General features: G+C 42.5%; 1 protein-coding gene across 2 annotated transcripts in view; it reads right to left on the bottom strand.

The window, feature by feature from the left end:
• The window catches only part of ATF2 (activating transcription factor 2), a 103687-nt gene extending 89924 nt beyond the window's left edge, over positions 1–13763 (bottom strand). For both annotated transcript variants that reach the window (XM_036319012.1, XM_036319011.1), the window contains exon 1: positions 13605–13763. The gene's annotated coding sequence lies outside the window, so the exon portion shown is untranslated. The remainder of the gene's footprint in view (positions 1–13604) is intronic.
• Between the last annotated feature and the right edge of the window lie 1356 nt (positions 13764–15119).

The following is a 15119-nucleotide window of genomic DNA, read 5'->3' as shown; positions in this document are numbered from 1 at the left end:
TAAACACAGGCAGTCCAGAACTGTGATCATTAGTAGTCTACGCTCTTTCTATCTTGTTCTTTTGCCACCCTTAACATGTAACTGCTCAAGGTATAGTCATTACATCTTTTGATCAGACAAGAAGAAGGAGAATAGGAGATAAGCAATAGCCTCCCTTTAGGGAAATTTTTCAAAAATCTCACAGGAAACTTCTATTTACCTCCCATAGGCTAAAACTTAATCACATGGCCACAGCTAGCAGGAAATCTGGGAAATATATTTTTTTATTTCACCATATGCTCAGCTAATAAGGAAAAAGAAAAGAATGAATATTAGTGGACAATTAGTGTTTCATTCATTTCATTCTAAAATGTGAGATGGCTGGATACCTGTAGAGCTGCCTTAGCAGTCTACTGAAGGGAGCTTTCGAAAGCAGAAAGTCCTGCCCAGTGATCAAGGAACAAGACCAATGTCCACAAGGACTACTCTAAATATGCAAGGCCAATCTGTAGGTGACAGAGGAGAAAATCTGAAGACCACAAAAACAATGCTAGAGTAAAGAAACAATCTATATTGTACTTTAGGAGGGTAAACTCATTCAAGCAATCCACAAAACACAGAATTATTCAGGACCATTATGCAAGCATGGGAGTGCCCAAGGTGAGACTGGGTAAGAACTTGGCAGAAAGCTCAGTTACAAAATGCATTAGGGAAAGGCAGTGAACTCAGAAGCAAGATGTTAAAAGGGAAAGTAGACTTTCCTCTCCCATTATTAGGTCATGTATGAACTTCAGAGATTTCCCTATTGTACACTGTTGGAAAGAGGGTTGCACTTTACCTTGAATAAAGTTGGCTGAAATAGCCTTAGTATGTTTAAAACTGATGCAAATACCAGAAGCAAGGAAGACTCTCGTTTCTACTCTATCCTGACTACTGTGTACATGTTTCTTATATTTGGATTTAACTAAACTGTGGGTAAGGGGTAGGATCTCTGCTGAAGGGGGCAAACACTGCTAATGGCAAGGCAAGTATTCTGGAAAAAGGTAGATATTGTGCCAGGAAATAGGGCACAAAAGGTAGCTTGAGAAAGGAATTCTTTAGGACATGGACTCAGAGGAGTCTAACATACTCAAAGGCAATCTTGGTTGGAAGAGAGAAGTTGGCTTCTGGCCTTGTGAGAGGATGGGAGCTAGGCAAAAGGGGGACACTCTCTCCAGGCAGCAGTGTTCAAACAGGTGTATATAAGGCTTTCCAAAAGACATCTGAACACGTTTTAAGAAAATCAATTCCAGTATCTTCAACTTCCCTATGTTTGCTTTCCTAAAAATGATCTGCCTACTTTTCTTAAGTCCTCAGTCTTCCACACTGCAAAAGAAACCCATCTTTCTCTCTCAGATCAAAGCTTATTACAATACATTGCCCCAGGTTGTAAAATCCTCCAGGGAACAAAAGATAATTTAAGATGTCTTAAAGCCTCCATTAATCAAGGTACCATTAAACCTCAGACTTGTCTTTTCCTGTCTTATTTTTGTTAAAACAAAGCATGGCTTTAAGAATACTGTTTTGTCCTATATTTAGGAATGTTCTGAATTCAGATATATTGCATAGTGTAATGACTGTAACAATAAAAAACAGCCTCATTTAATGATTTCCATTCTCACAATATTCTCCAAAAATGAATTGTCCTGACAGAGTGCTCCAAGAGAACAAAACAAAGAGGAAATCAGTAAGAAACTTTGAAAAGTTTAATTTACATTTGTTGCAGAGACAATAAGGTGATCAATAATTACTTTAAAATATTAAAATACACTGGATTCAAGTAAAGTTGTTAGAGAAGTGTAAATTAAATAAAACTTCAATAAGAAAAAGGAACAACAAGCCGAAACCGGTTTGGCTCAGTGGATAGAGCGTCAGCCTGCGGACTGAAAGGTCCCAGGTTCGATTCCGGTCAAGGGCATGTACCTGGGTTGCGGGCACATCCCCAGTAGGAGATGTGCAGGAGGCAGCTAATCGATGTTTCTCTCTCATCGATGTTTCTAACTCTCTATCTCTCTCCCTTCCTCTCTGTAAAAAATCAATAAAATATATTTAAAAAAAAAAAAAGAAAAAGAAAAAGGAACAACAAAAATTTCCAACTGTTTTGCCAGGCTGTCAAGGTTCAGTGCATGAGAGTCGACCTATGAACCTGGAGGTCACGGTTCGATTCCTAGTCAGGGCACATGCCCCGGTTTGCAGGCTTGATATCCAGAAGGAAGCAGCCAGTCAATGATTCTTTCTCATCATTGATGTTTCTCTTTCTTTCCCCATTTCCCTTCCTCTCTGAAATCAATAAAAATATTTTTAAAAAGATGAATTCAAGTTTTTTTAAGTGAACATATCAAGATTTTATTGTCTCATAATAAAACAAAACATGTAACTTAGATCACTTGGCTCTTACTTTCCCAGTTCAAAATATATACATATCTTAAAAGGCAGCATTCTCTTAGATCTGCAGTTAGGCTCAACTCATTCAAGCTTCAACACAATCTTCTTGTAGTTTCAGCCTTTTTGCAGAAAACTGGCTTAGTCTGCCCACCTCAGCCACTCTCCTTCCTGTCATAATGCCACTTTGCCTGCACATACAGAGAATCCTTGCCCTTCTTGTACTGTATGGCTTTGTAGGGTTGATTCTTGCCACTCTTACAGAAAGTATTGTAGGAGTGTTAGGAACTTTACAATGTTTGCAAGAGTGCTATCAACATGGAAAGTGAAGTTTGTTTTTTTAAATCAATACTAGTATCAAATCATCCTGGAACCTGGGTACTTACAAAATAGTGGTATCAATATCTAGAAAAGCCAGAAATTATACTTTTCTCAACTTTTAAAATCAAATTTCTTTTCAGATGCATATGAGTGTAGTAGGTAGAATGGTCCCCCAAAGATGCCCACACCTAAATTCCTGGAAACTGTGAATAGGTTATGTTACATGGAAAAATGGACTTTGCACATGTAAAAAGATTACAGATCCTAAAATAACATTACCTGAGTTATCTACCCAGGGGGCCCAACATAATTACGTGAGCAGAGAACTTTCTCCCTCTGGAATCAGTGATTCAGCAGCTGTAGCCGCAGTCAGAGTACAAGTCTGGGAGAGACCTGATCTGCCATTACTGAAGGGGGGCAGCAAAGACCAGACCTGGCTGGCAGTCAGCAAGAAAGGAGGGACCTCAGTCCTATAACTGCATTCAGCCAACAATCTGAATGAACCTGGAAGTGAATTCTTCCCCAGAGGCTGCAAAAAAGAAATGCAGCTCTGCCAACACATTGATTTTGGCTTTGTAAGACCCTAAGCTAAGGTGCCCAGGAGGATAAGCTTATGTCCCAAGGCTTCAAGGGCATCATCATCTTACAGAGTTTTCTCTGTGCTATTATTTCCTTACTAGAGGCCCAATGCATCAATTCGTGCACCAGTGGGGTCCCTCGGCCTGGCCTGTGGGATGGGACTGAAATCAGCTCTCTGACATCCCCCCGAGGAGTCCCAGATTACGAGAGGGCGCAGGCCAGGCCAAGGGATCCCACGGGCACACGATCGGGGCTGGAGAGGGATGTGGGAGGTTGGCTGGCCGAGGAGGGACCCTGGGAGGGCTCCAGAGCGTGTCCGGCCCATCTCACTCAATCCTGATCAGCGGGACTCCAGCAGCAAGCTAGCCTACCAGTTGGAGCATCTGCTCCCCGGTGGTCAGTGCATGTCACAGCGACTGGTCGATGGTCTACTGTTTGCCCCCTGGTGGTCATTGCATGTCATAGCGAGTGGTTGATTAGCCTTAGCATATCATTGGCATATTATGCTTTGATTGGTTGAACGGACAACTGGATGACCAGACAATTAGCATATAAGCCTTTATTATATAGGATATCTTGGTCAAGCACCACAAAAATGCATGAATTAATCCTAGAGTTCACTTTAGAAACAACAAAATAACAAACTTTAAACTAAGAGTTTGAAAACCTGCAGCTATGAGCTGGAAGGACTTCATTCCCTTTTCAATATTTCTATTATTAGGAAAATTTTAAATAGTATGATTTCACTGCAATCCTCTCTATTAAAAAACGATATACCAGTTTCAGGGTTGCCAAAAAGAATAAGTGAAATATATGTAAAATAGTACAGTGCATGGTACTCATACATTATCCAGTAAGTTTATTAGAAGTTTCACTGCATTTTATTGACTTTAAGTGTACATTTTCTTAATGCTTAATTAATGCTATGCTTATTGCCTTCTTTATTTTTAAAGCTAGAAACTGAGACCTACATGTGTAGTTTAACTTTTAGAAGATTTTTACATTAACCTCTAACCCAAACGTTATTTGGTACATAACGTTTAGTTCATCAATGTAATTAAATCAAACTCCAGAGATGTAAAAAAAAATATAAGCCCAGCTTTAACAGGGAAAGCAGCAGTTTTTCATGAGTATACTAAAGTTCTGATGAAATTCCTCAGGTTAATGGGACACATAAAGAGTATCACAGACTTTTCTCAATATTGTATTCATGAAAGTACATTATTAATATCTGAATGGTGATGTCAGCCCCATATCTCAAAATATTCTTTAATAAAAATCATAAGTCTAATTTAAATTTCAATTTTAAAGTGAGTTTTGATTATTCACAGATCTCTAATCACTAGGTAAGGTAAGGCAAACAAGTCTAAAATTTTTATAGTTTAAAATTACAACAGATCATTAGAAATATATAAATACAAAGAACTTACAGACTAATGGTTATGAATATGAACAGTGCTAATCCATGTTTTTACTAGTAACATTTTAGATTTGGTAATTGTATCTATTATCTATCCTATCTAATAAAAGAGAAACATGGTAATTGGCGTACGACCGCTACTCTTCCCATTGGCTAATCAGGGCAATATGCAAATTAACTGCCAGCCAAGATGGCGGCCGACAGCCAGGCAGCTTGAAACTAACATGAGGCTTGCTTGCTTCAGTGACGGAGGACTCCAACGTCCCCCGCCTGCCGCTGCAGGCCTCTGAGCTGCAACTCTAAGCAACTATGTTACAAATATAGAAGCTAAACAAAAGCCCAGAAACCTGCTTTAGTCCGCCGGGCTTCAGCCAGCAGGATTGCAACATTGTAAGCAAAGGCCAGAAACCTACTTTCAGCAGCTGAGGCCTAAGAGCTGGAGCCAAGCCTCAAAGCTAAAGCTGGCCCAGAATAAAAAAGAAAAAAGAAAAAAAGGAGAAGTTGGGAGCTTCAGTCACCCCCAGCCTGAGAACAGCCCTCAGCCCCTCACCCAGACTGGCCAGGCACCCCAGTGGGGACCCCCACCATGAAGGGTGTGTGACCAGCTGCAAAGAGCCATCATCCCCTCACCCAGGCTGGCCAGGCACCCCAGTGGGGACCCCCACCCTGATCCAGGACACCCTTCAGGGCAAACCAGCCGGCACCCACCTGTGCACCAGGCCTCTACCCTATATAGTAAAAGGGTAATATGCCTCCCAGCACCGGGATCAGCGGAGCCGCGAGGCCTCCTGGCACCGGGATCAGCGTGACAGGGGGCAGTGCCCAAACCCCCTGATCGCCCTGCGGCTCTGTGTGACAGAGGGTGGGGCCACAACCTCCGTATCCACCCTGCTCTGTTCGTGACAGGGGAAGGCGCCCCAACCCCCTGATCAGACCTGCTCTGTGCCTGATAGGGGGGAGCTCCCCTACCCCGATCGCTCTGCGACTCTGTGTGTGACAGGGTGCAGCGCCCCAATCCCCCCACCCCCCCACGGGCCCTGCAGTGTGTGTGACAGGGTAGAGCCATAACCTCCCCATCGGCCCTGCCCTGAGTGTGAGAGTGGCGGTGCCCCAACCCCCTGATCGGCCCTGCTCTGTGGGTGATAGAGAGTGGCGCCCCAACCCCCTGATGGGCCCTGCTCTGTGCATGACAGGGTACAGAGCCCCAACCCCCTAATGGGCCCTGCTCTGTGAGTGACAGGGGGCAGGGCCCCAACCCACTGATTGGCCCTGCTCTGTGCGTGACAGGGGGTGGTGCCGCAACCTCCCCATTGACCGTGCCTTGAGTGTAGCAGGGGACGGTGCCCCAACCCCCCAATCGGCCCTACCCTGAGCGTGACTGAGGGTGGCATCACAACCTCCTGATCGCCCTGCTCTGTGCATGACAGGGGGCGGTGCCCCAACTCCCCAATCGGCCCTGCTCTGAGCCCGACCAGGGGCTGCACCTAGGGATTGGGCCTGCCCTCTGCCACCTGGGAGCAGGCCTAAGCCAGCAGGGCGTTACCTCCCAAGGGGTCCCAGACTGCGAGATGGCACAGGCCGGGCTGAGGGACCCCCCTCCCCACCGAGTGCACAAATTTTTGTGCACCGGGCCTCCAGTATATATATAAAAGGCTAAGCGACTATCCGACCGTCTGATTGGCTGGTAGTATGATGCGCACTGACTACTAGGGGGCAGATGCTCAACACAGGAGCTGCTAAGCTGCGGTGACTTAGCAGCGATGGTTCTCGGGTGACATACCCCAGAACCAGAGAGGAGAGAGCCCGATTCCGGGGGGGTGGGGGGTGTTACCCGAGAACCACCCTCTTGCAATTCAGGACCCGTTGGGGGATTTCGGAGAGCTGGTTTCAGCCCGATCCCTGCAGGCCAGGTTGAGGGACCCCACCTGACGGAGGGACTCTGCTCACTCCGCAGATGCCGTGCAGGGACCTCAGGAAGTTGGCTCCAGGACATGTCCGGCCCATCTCACCCAGTCCCGCCCCGCTGGCCACCTTCATTTCAATGTGCACGAATCCATGCACTGGAGCACTAATATAAAATAATGTCCAATAAATTATTTTTGTTGAAGGTAGATGTATAAAATGTACTTATCTATCATTGTTTTTGTTTTCTTACTAAAAACCTGTCTTTTGTAAAAGTAAAAAAACAAACAAATTGATAGCTCCTCAAGTATTACAACAATTCATAGTTGTCACTGCTATTAAAAGTACGTAAATAATTTCTCAGTATGAAGAAGGCACAAATAAGATAGGGTATGAATTATGTACAATGCCCATTACAACAATGGTAAGCTCACCTCTCTCGATTCCTCTCAAAGTATGCCAAAATTTAAGGAAGTGAAAGAGATATTACTACAGAAATAACCATCAATTAAACACCTATATTTCAACAATCATTAAAAACCTTCCTTAACAATGATAAAAGACACCAGTGACTTTCGACACTGGTTAAGAACTAATGATGTAGTTATATTAGCTGAATAGTTAGTAAAGAATTCAAAAGAACATTAGAAATGTGGTTCTTTAATTAAAATCATCTCTTCCACTATAGTGGGAAAGAAATGGAAAGTCTCTCTGAAATGTTTATAAGTGGGGTTGGTAGAACAGAAAAAATAAGAATTGGATTTTATGGCCCTGACCGGTTTGGCTCAGTGGATAGAGCATCAGCCTGCGGACTGAAGGGTCCCAGGTTCGATTCCGGTCACGGGCATGTACCTCGGTTGCGGGCGCTTCCCCATTGAGGAGTGTGCAGGAGGCAGCTGATCGATGTTTCTCTCTCATCGATGTTTCTAACTCTCTATCCCTCTCCCTTCCTGTCTGTTAAAAAAAATCAATAAAATATATTAAGAAAAAGAATTGGATTTTATGGAAATCATAAATAATTCCTTATCAAAAAATATAGATATGCTATACTGCATGTGTTTTATATAGAAAAGCCTGATTTGGGGTGAAGGGGTGTATATGAAACAAAAACGATGATATATCCTCTCACATGGATTTACGAAAATGCTAAGGTGGTAAATTCTACCACAAATTATAAATTCCTAGGGAAACCAACTATATTGCCAAAGCTACCAAATAGATGGTTGATGTCTGCCTTCAAGTCACACCACACATGTGCCAGGAGGGGCTGTGATAGATTATTATTTTTGCATGAACTTTAACAATAATAATTACCACAGCACATACTGAGTACTCATTAAGTTTCTGACAGTGTTTCAAACGTTGTACATACGTTAATTATTTCAATTATCACAACAAGCTAGAAGTTATATATTGTTATTCTTAAGGATAAGGAATCAGGCACAGAGAAATTATTTGCTCAAGGTGACGCAATGGTAGAACCATGACAACCTGGCTCCTAATAACTTCCCTAAGACACTGATTACATACTTACTATGTACCAGAAAATGATATGGAGGCAGCAATAACTCAATTTGGCTATATAATATGCATATTCTTTATTTCAAAGGTTATCTATGTGGAAATGTCATTATGAATTTTAATAGCTCATAAATCTACGTATAGTTCATAAAGTATTTTATTAAAACAAACTAGCATAAGACATGCCACATATAATCTATGTAAAACTACATAAAATTCAAGAATTATTATTAGACTGTCAAAAATTTTAGTAATCTTTAAGAAAAAGTCAGTGAAATGACAGAAAATATGGAATATATCTGTTCCAGCACATAGATCACTGGTAGACAAATAACTAGAGATTGATATGGTCAACTAAATCAAACTGCTAAGTAATGCAACTTATTCCCATTAATAATTCCTAATTAAATAATTATTTGTTAATAAGCACAACTGTAAAGTTGGTGAAATTATAACAAAACTGATGCATTCATATTCTGATGGTGTAAATTTGTTCAAATGTTTGGGGAAGCAAAAAATTAGCAACTGGGGAAACATTTATATCCTCTAACCTAGTCATCTCATTTGAGAATAGTATCCAATGGAAACAATTCAAAATAAGTACATGCACAGAGATGCTCAATTCACTGTTAAAGTAGGCAAAAAGTGAAATAAGTATTTTCCTATTGGGCATTTAAAATTGAGGACATTTTAACTGTCATTTGGTAAATGTCATGTAATCATTAAATATTATAAAACTTAGATAATATGGGGAAATGTTAATGATATAAAAGTAAAATAAAACTAAACTCTGTATTATAATTCTGTAAAAACTATAACACACATGCACAAATTAGAAGGCAACAAAAATAATAAAAAAGGCCCTGGCTGGTGTGGCTCAATTGTTAGAGCACTGGCAGGAGAACCACTGAAGGGTCGAGGGTTTGATTCCTGGTCAAGGGCACGTACTTTGGTTGCAGGTTCAATCCCCAACTCTGGTCCAGTGAGGGAGACAACCAATCCATGTGTCTCTCTGACATAGATGTTTCTATCTTTCCCTTTCTCTTTCTCGCCCTCCTCCTTCCCGCCCCTCCCTCGCCCTTGCTCTAAAAAAAAAAAAAAAAAAAAAAAAAATCAATGGGAAAAATATCCTCTGGTGAAGATTAACAAAAAAATAAAATGAAAATGATTATCTGTTAATAGGGCAAAATTGGAGTTGATTTCTAGTAACATTATTCTAATAAATGTTCAATAAATAAAAGGAAACACACTAGTCTAAACAGTAGAATTAGAAAACCCCACAAAGCTATAAAACTGAAATAGCAAAGGTTTAGGTTCAGTTAGATGAACTAAAGAACATTTAGGGAACATATTTATAAATTTAATTAATTATACATGAAGGTAACCATATACTACCAAAATAGCCAAAATGCACTTGGTATTTTGCCAAATGGCTTTTGCTAATTATTATCATTCCCACCCTGTCTTTCCCCATTAATCTTATTGAGAATCTCTGTGGTAATAACCTACTACTAGTATTGATAGTGTTTTTATTCCTTAGATACCAAGACAGAAAAAATGGGTGAGAACCCCTATTGTTAAGATACAGAATACAGAGATGGGTGACTAGGCCTTGCCCCCAAAACATTCTACTTATTTACATCCTTTCCTGTTACAAAAAGTTTTTAATCACTTTACTACCACTGCAAACTGCCAAGGAAAAAAACAGCATCACTAAATGTACTTAAAAATGTAAGTAAAGACAACAGTTTTAAGGTTGTTAAAAAGAATAAATGAAAATAGTATATATGTATATATAATTATGATATATATTTATAATAATATATGCAAAACAATTCCAATTGTTGCTGACTTTAAATATCCACAAACTCCTTTAAATTTCTATGAAGCTATATCTTATTCTATACTTTTTAATCCTGAGCTTAAGAATCAGAACAAAAAAAACCAAAATGTTTTATGGGGTTTACCCCTAGATAGAAATAGGTAAATATTATCACTACTACCTCATTATTAAAAAATTAAGAGAACATGCAGCATTTTAGATAATTTCTTAGTCTCAAAGAATAGGGGTGAGTGTAGGTTAAATACAGAAACACTATGTTAAACTGACTACAACAAAGAAAATTTGGGGTTTTGTACAGTATATTTTAGTTACAGAGAATAGCATAACAAGTACTGATTTTTACAAGGATTAGTTGCATATCCAATTTTTGTTATCCACTGGTTTTTAAATGAGAGATTCTATTATTTGCCCTGGGTGACACAGTGAGATCCACAAACTTGATCTAACAATCTAACATACCAGCAGAGAACATAAAAATCATTGAAATCCAACTTTTCCAAAATACAAAAATTTAGGTAGAGAAAATGTAGATGATTTCTTGAGTTAACGCTACTTTTTAAAATTTATTTTATTTTATTATTTTTTAAATATATTTTTACTGATTTCAGAGAGGAAGGGAGAGGGAAGAGAGAGAGAGACATCAATGATGAGAGAGGATCAATGATTGGCTGCCTCCTGCACACCGCCTACTGGGGATCAAGCCCGCAACCCCGGCATGTGCCCTTGACTGGAATCGAACCTGGGACCCTTCAGTCTGCAGGCTGACCCTCTATCCACTGAGCCAAACCAGCTAGGGCAATGCTAGTTTTAAGTAGTAGGTGTTTGATGCATAGCATATAATTTTTAGTATTCATATAGCTAAGTCCTGAAGTATAATACTAATAAAAAGTATCCCTGCAAAATATTAAAGAGCTGACATAATAACCATTTCTACTGTTATCTTAGTTTAAAAACATGAAACAGCCCAGTCGGTGTGGTTCAGTGGTTGAGCACTGACCTATGAACCAGGTCACCGTTAGATTCCCAGTCAGGGCATATGCCAGGGGTGCAGGCTTGATCCCCAGTGGGGGGCGTGCAGGAGAAACCCATCAATGGTTCTCTCTCATCATTGATGTTTCTATCTCCCTCTCCCTCTCCCTTCCACTCTAAAATCAATAAAAATATATTAAAAAAACGACAACACATGAAACCAATACTCCCAAGTAAAGAAGTAAATGCAGGAATTTCTGGAATGCATGTTTATGTACCTTAAAAACACACATGCAAACGACTCTTTCTGAAAACTCCTTCCTTGTCAGTAAATACAAACACCTAAATTCAAAATTATCACAATATTGTATTTTAAATAATTAAAAACTTAATGGCAGTAGCATCTTCTCAAAGCAAGCTTAAACATGTTTTAGGAAAGCAACATATCCACCATAAATTTGGAAGATTCTCATAATTACTTTACAAAGACTAGGACTCTTAATTGTAATTCAATTGGTGGCCCTGAAGAGGCATGAATTTTCTTGACTCTGTTTCTTGATCCTCTATTTTTTAACATACTTTACATCAGTGTTCCTGCAATTTTGAAAAAAAAAAAAAATGTTTGCCATGGATTCCTCAGTCAATGTAACACATTAAGAGATATAATTGCTACTGTAGGTGTCTTTCAGGGCACTTAACCTGAAAGTCAACCATAGGATTGACTTTTTAACAAGCTTCTCACCTTCACAGCTTTGGCACAAAAGGCCAAGGATACATGGGTAAAGATTATGCCTACAAAGACTATTGCTGACAATGCCAGTGATTATGAACTTCTTCAACTAGGACATGTGCTCAGAGGAAGAGTTTCTCTTCTCATTTCAAATATATACATTAAATTCGTGCATTGTTACCGTTTCCATGATTTAAAATTCCTAAGAAATTGTAGCTTTCACATTATAATTTAAGGATGAGTCCATAGGCCTACCATCCATCAGGAGTAATCCCTTTTACTCCATCATATGCACTTCACTGTTGCTCTTGTCTTCACCAGTTTTAAGACGCCCCATTAAACGCGGACAATTTCACACCACATGAGGGCACACAAATAGTCCCCAGCTCCTACACCCTCTCCTCCTCCAGTGTCGGTTCAAGGAGGAACACAGAACACACACACACACACACACACACACACACTCTCACACACACACACACACACTCTCACACACATTCACACACACACAAACTCACATACACACACACTCACACATTCACACACACATTCACACACACACTCATACACACACACACATTCACACACACTCACATTCACACTCACACACACATACACATTCATATTCACACACACACATACACACACATTCACACACACATTCACACACACTCACACACACTCACATTCACACACACATTCACACACACACTCATACATACACACACATTCACACACACACACATTCACACGCACATACATACACACACATTCACACACACATTCTCACACACACATTCACACACACACTCACACACACTCATTCACACACACGCATTCACACACACACACTCACGCACATTCACACACACACACATTCACACACACGCACATTCACACACACTCACACACACACGCACATTCACACACACACTCACATACATTCACACACACGCACATTCACACACACTCACACACACACTCACGCACATTCACACACACACATTCACACACACGCACATTCACACACACACACACACACACTCACACACACGCACATTCACACACACACACACACACGCACATTCACACACACACTCACTCACACACACACACACTCACGCACACTGGGCTCTGGTCCCTAGGGCATCAATACAAAACACAGGTTATTTCCCAACAGAAGCTCCGCAGTCCATCCAGGGAGGTGAAATGTAGGGGTGGGGGGGGAGAATACAATAATCAATACGCACCCACACCTCAGCCCCGCCCCACCGGGAAGAAGTGGGGGTGGGGGTGGCGGGAGTGTGCGAGGGCAGAACGGGCAGAAAAGGCCGACTTCCAACTCCAGGGTCCTCCGTACCATTTGTCCTAGCGCGTCCCCCGCAGCGCGAACCCCTGACCCTGTTCCAGTCGCGCCTCCCTCGGCTCCATCCCCGCCACCATCGCATCCACCGCCCCCAGCCTCCGAGTCCGAGGCGGGGAGACCGAGCCAAGCCTCTTCCTGCTGCATCCAAGGTCTGGAGGAGGCCCGTCTCCCTGAAACCCGAGCATCTCCGACCTGTGCCCAGGAACCTCTGAACCGACGAAAGAAGATAAACCGGGGGGAGGGGTCTAAGAGGAGCCGTTATCCCTTTTTCCTCCTCGTTAGGAAAGCGCGCGAGCGGGGAGGGGCCGGACCGACGAAGAGCAGTTACCTAACGGGCCGGCCGCGCCACTCGGGCGCTGCAGCCGACGCGGTGCGGCCGCGGAGGTGGCAGCACCGTGAACCGCCCGGAGGGCCAGGCACTGAGGCGGGAGCGCCCGAGGTGATGGGAAGCGGGGGGTGGGGACCAGGGTGAGCGGCGTCGCCATGTTAGCGCCTGCTTTCTCCGTATCCCGACCGCCTCCAGCCCTGCGGCCCTCTCCCCATCACTACTCACCTGTCTAAGTCACTAATTCATGCTTCTTTCGGTCGCCGGGAAGACCCGACCTCCGCCGTGTTTACAAACTACCCTTGCAGGAAAGGGCTGAACGGCACTTTAAAGGCCACGGACTCCCACAGGCTTCCGTCCTCTCTCGCGAGATCGGATTGACAACCCTTCTCCCCGCCCTCTCCCGGCATCCCCCCTTTTCTCCTCGGGCCCCGCCCCTCCGTGCACACGCCCCTCCTCGCCTTCTTTCAGACGGAGCGCCTCCGTGTCAGGTGATTTCATCAGGTTTAAGGGAAGGGGCGGGACTTCAGGAAGGCGGGATTGAGGGGGCGGGGACCAAGGAACACTCGGTAGCTGGTGATTGGACGAAGAGCACGAAGGGCGGGAAGCAGAGCTGGAGGGGGCGCAACCAGGGAGCCAACACCAGAGTGTGTGGTAGCATAGGACCTGCGGAAGCCTGTGATTGGCAGCCGGCTGGGGGCGGGGCACTAAAGCAGGTGGATGTGGAGGTCGCGGGAAGGAGCTGGCGGTGTGCGGGGAGGGAAGGTGCGAGTGGCTGGGCGGAGAGCGGGGACGAGTCCCCCGAGCCCAGCCCCAGAGGCACCGTATTTCCGTTTTTGTCACTTCCCGGCCCTGGGTAGGAAAAAGGTATAAAGCGGTGGGAGCCGCGCGCCTGAGCCCACCTTCCTGCCACCCTGAAGCCTGCGAAGGGGAGCGTCGGTGAACTGAGATTTGGAAGAGGCGGAGTTTGCCGGAAATAACCCCAAACCCCCATATGCTAAAGCGGGAAAGTCAGATAAGTCAGTTCTGGAAAGAAAAGGAAAAGCCTTCGCTCTCAATGGCCTTTGTTCGAATTTCACTAAGCTATAACTAGATTCTTCCGACTCCTAAGCGTCTAGTAGTATATGATGGTAGCATATAATAATGTTTTAAGTAACTTAAGAAAAGGACACACAATGCCTTCTATAACAGTAATTTAAAACAATGCAAGAACTTGTTTGTAAGAGAGTCTTCCATATTTTGGTGTATCCTATATTATCAATTTTCCTTTATTTAGTAGTTATAGATACGTATCAATATTAGTAGAAATAGTTTCAACCCTTAAAACAACAACTATTTTAGAGAGGACCAAAGGACACTAAATTAGTGTCCTTTGGCATAGAAATGGCACTCTTTCCACAATATTATCCCACTGCTTAATATGTTAAATTAACATGAGAGACAAAAGAAACCATACAGGGGTGGGCAAAAGTAGGTTTACACTTGTGAGTACCAAAACACAGGGTTTATTCTTGTATTTTTATTTATTAATTATTGTGTTATTTGTGTTCTTTATTATTTTGTATCCTTTCTTATGATTTATCTTTAGGTAACGATGGCTGGTAATTTACCTGCTTTTGCCCACCCCTGTATTTATTTCTTTGCCACTGACACACATAAACTCCTAAAAACACCAAAATAAGTACAGTGCTGAAATTATTTCTTTTAATGTTGCTCTATTATTATCTATACAACTTAAATATT

This window comes from Myotis myotis, unplaced genomic scaffold (genome assembly GCF_014108235.1).
Source record: "Myotis myotis isolate mMyoMyo1 unplaced genomic scaffold, mMyoMyo1.p scaffold_m19_p_8, whole genome shotgun sequence".
NCBI classification, from domain to species: Eukaryota; Metazoa; Chordata; class Mammalia; order Chiroptera; family Vespertilionidae; genus Myotis; species Myotis myotis.
The sequence above is the reverse complement of the archived record's forward strand: the minus strand, read 5'-3'. Positions and strand labels throughout refer to the sequence as shown.